The sequence below is a fragment of the Phalangium opilio genome, unplaced genomic scaffold, assembly GCF_054372755.1.
Source record: "Phalangium opilio isolate 3A_F unplaced genomic scaffold, DU_Popi_V2 ptg000082l_1, whole genome shotgun sequence".
NCBI classification, from domain to species: domain Eukaryota; kingdom Metazoa; phylum Arthropoda; class Arachnida; order Opiliones; family Phalangiidae; genus Phalangium; species Phalangium opilio.
The window spans coordinates 6,042,335-6,046,224 of record NW_028324189.1 but is presented as its reverse complement, the minus strand read 5'-3'; the positions used below and the strand labels follow the sequence as shown (position 1 = coordinate 6,046,224).

The window sequence follows — 3,890 nt, the reverse complement described above, 5'->3', positions numbered from 1 at the left end:
ATGTGACGTATGAGTAGCTTTCTAGGGGAGGATTTTCATTTTTCCCTCAGGCAGTCATTTCCGTCTCTTAATCCAAAGGCTGGGAAGAAACCCCGGTGCACTTCGTTTGAAAAGAAGCAGACTCCCCGCGAGGCTGATGGGATGAGCCCCAGGAATATGGGGCTCCAACCCCCCCCCAGACCCGAATGATGCGCAATGAGAAACAAGGGAGGCGGAAGGAAGAATGACTAAGAGATAATATTGAAAAAGATAAACGGAGGAACAGACCAAATAAGACATTCCATACAATACAGGGATACTTTATATGGGAAAATAGAAGTTCGTCAACTTAGTACTCTTCTAGACGTTTATTAAACGCCATTATAACGACGCTCTCTCTACCTATGCCATTAAGCCAAGGCTTAACTCATGATTATGATCATTAACGAGGGTTAAATTGACTCCAACGTTTAGCAAAAGGAATTCAAACACTACGACGTTCACTGTTTTTGAGTGCGACGGATAAGTGTGAAGCGGAGTGAGTTAGCAGACGGAAAGTTTCGTATAAGATGCACGTAAGAAATCGAGTTACATGTTTCGCCACATTCACTAATATTACCAGTTCTTTCAGTAAAACCTCCACTATAGCATCTCCCTGTCGAATCTTCATTTTATGTTGTCCTTTGTTAACACATAATAGGACTAACAAACGATGCTTAATTACATAATTTATACAAATCACAACCCCGCAAAGCTATAGAAACTAAAAAGAAAAATTACAATTACGTAAACTACAATACGGTTTTAGTCAATGCGCTGATTTTTTTACTGATTTGCAATTAGTATATTTGTATTAAGCTGGAACCCCGGGGAGAAACCGTCGTTACACATAATATTTTAAAACATCATAAATTCTGCAAATTTTAATTTCTAGATCAAATATCTCTCAGCTGTTAAAGAGAAATCGTTTTATATATAGTCGCTAATCAATGCGAATTACGAAATGCAGTTATGATGAGACAAATTACTCTCAAATTCCCTCTACACCGACTACAAACTACGCGCTATTGTTTTAGCAACGTCAAGCTATAGCCAACCTCTTCCACTGTCACATTGAATAGTGAATGAGAGGTCACACTTTTACTGTTCAAACCAATAATGTTCACAATGGTGTAATGTTGTTGTGAGACTTTTATTTGTAGAACAGCAAACTAGTCTTACCTAAATAGACAACTTTTTCTTGTTGACACTTCCTACTGCTGAACGCCGTTGTACTAAATCATAATGTTACTTGCTTTAACTTATTTTACTTGTTCAACAAAATAATGCCACTAATTCCTATACAATCATGATACATATACCCAAATGACTGATCTCCTTCAGAACTTATTAACAATCAATGCTTCGTACGATTTTCTACTCAACTGGCGGTGTGAATACATGGAAGCGTTTGTTGAGTATAATCGAAATATGTCTATTGTAAAGCTAAAAGCTGACGAAACTCTGGAGAATGTATCGATTTTGGATAACAATACCACGGAGAGTCTTCGTAAATATTTTGTCTCTTTTTTTATCTCAGACCTGAGTGGCCCCTTCCATTTGTTCTTACGCTCACATGAAGGACGAAGGGTTTTCGTCTCCGAAGAAAAATCCATATTGAGCCACCAGTTCACAAAGTATTGGGTTTAGCATGCTAATGATAAAATAGAATCGCACGAAAGTTATCATCAATTAACTAAAAAATAAAATAGTCATCTAATTAATAATAACTGTTTTTGTGGACAAAGAATAGAAAATGTAAAAGATAAGTCAGAAAAATTGAAACGACTGAAGTGACAGATATTGACATTTTTCAGTTTAGAGACATGATTATTAAATATTAACTATTTGGAAAATGCTTATCTTCAGTTTAATTTTTTCACAAAAATTCCATTTGCTGAAAAAATTTAAGCAGGAAAATTTGTATTCTTTTGGAAGAGGATCTGTAGAGTATTCATTTTACATTTTTGACATTAAACGTGTTGACATGAAAAATATTACAATAAAAAACGCATTGTCCAAAGGAAGGAGGATAGCATTTGTATTTTAGAAGGTATTACTTTTTCAACTACAAGGGAAACGTTGCTTGAACGTAACTAAACTAAACCAATGGATGAGACTTCATCTTTCATTATGCTTGTCCTCTGAATCGCCGCTGTAGCATTCAGCAACTGCGCTTATACGGCCATGGTTACATTGGTACCCATTTTTTGTCTTGATGATTCAGTATGACTAAAAAAATCTATCATTAAAATTTGAATAAAAGAGATAGTTATGTAATTTTGACGTCAGTTTGAAGAAATTGAGGCTGGTTAGACAAAAATCGAAGATACGCAATTTTGTGAAATAATTAATGTTTTATAATCATGTCTTTAAATCTGAAAATTTGAGTATCTGTCACTTATCTTTTTCACGTCTTTGTCTACAGAGGCATTTTTATTAATATTTAAAGCACTAAAAAGTACCTTTTGTTCTATTGACATTGAAACTACTTAGAGAATTCCTATCGATTGACTCTTTCGAAATTCATTTCCAATCGAGACTTCGATTGCAGCGGCGCCAGACTAGAGGAAGGAAATTGTATTTCCGTGGGAAATGCTTTTACTGGCGTATGGCATGCTAATTCGAATGCGTATAATGTTCAAAATATATTCGATCGTATACAGTGAATTTGTTTCATTTTACTTACCAAGAAGCAAATGGACGCGACAGAAAGTAAGGAACTGGGTTCCGAAAGGTTCCGAAATGACTAGTATTATGACCAGGTTTCTCTGTCGACCAATTAGTACTCTTCTTCTTGAAGTCAACTTTTTACTCTCTCTGACGGAAATATTTCGGAATTTTACGCATTCAAAGCTTCTTGATGGTCACAGTGCAAACGTGGTTAACGCAATTTTGCTTTCCCTGCGCATCCGCAGTAGTATTAAAACGCTTTACATGACATTGGCTATATTTCCACCATACGTTTCGGACCTTTATAGCAATCTTTCTCTGAAAACCGTAAAATAATTCACATGAAAAGATGTGCGAAATATTTCTAATAGAGGCAAAGATGTGTCGCAACTTCTAAAACTTTGGTTAACACTGTACTCAGGATACACTGTTAGAAAAAAAGGTGTTTCATGGGTGTTCGGAAATACCTTGAGGTGTTTATAAACTCTTTTTTGAGTGTTTTTTAACTGAGATGGTGTTTCCTCAGAAAAAAGGTGCTAGTTGACTCTTTTAAGGTATTTTTTAAGGAAATGGTGATTCACAGGCACGTAGACACACCTTTAGGTGTTAATTGACCCTTAGTTAATATTTTTTTAAACGGAAATAGTGTTATTAATATAAATCTGATCGAATGGTGCGAATAAACACCTTTGGGCTTTACTCGAGGGGCTAGTCACTTGAGTAATCAGGTGTACAAAACCGCCGAAATCGATTACTTGATTTCTAGAATTCTAAGAAAATCCTAAGTAATTATAATCAATTTTGTGAGTAATCAGAAATCTCCGATAATCACTGGAAATCACATGGAATATTGAGAGAATCAGAAATAATCACATGATTTCCTAGTAATCTTTGGTAATCATCTCGGTAATCACATATTTCGTCAAATAATCACGCACAATCAATCGAGGAATTCGAAAATCCAAAATAAAAATCGTAATCAGTTGAAATGGAGTAATCAGTGGAATTCAAATAGTAATCACGAGTAATCAGTGGAATTCAAATAGTAATCACGAGTAATCAGTGGAATTCAAATAGTAATCACGAGTAATCAGTGGAATTCAAATAGTAATCGCGAGTAATCAGTGGAATTCAAATAGTAATCACGAGTAATCAGTGGAATTCAAATAGTAATCACGAGTAATCACTGGAATTCAAAT

At 35.1% G+C, this 3,890-nt stretch overlaps 1 long non-coding RNA gene across 1 annotated transcript; it reads right to left on the bottom strand.

Moving 5' to 3' along the window:
* Positions 1–280: 280 nt before the first annotated feature.
* On the bottom strand, positions 281–3,110 carry LOC149651192 (uncharacterized). Its single transcript, XR_016370882.1, has 3 exons — positions 2,708–3,110; positions 2,484–2,637; positions 281–1,672 (listed from the first exon to the last, which is right to left on the bottom strand). It is a non-coding gene; the product is annotated as an uncharacterized LOC149651192 (long non-coding RNA).
* Between the last annotated feature and the right edge of the window lie 780 nt (positions 3,111–3,890).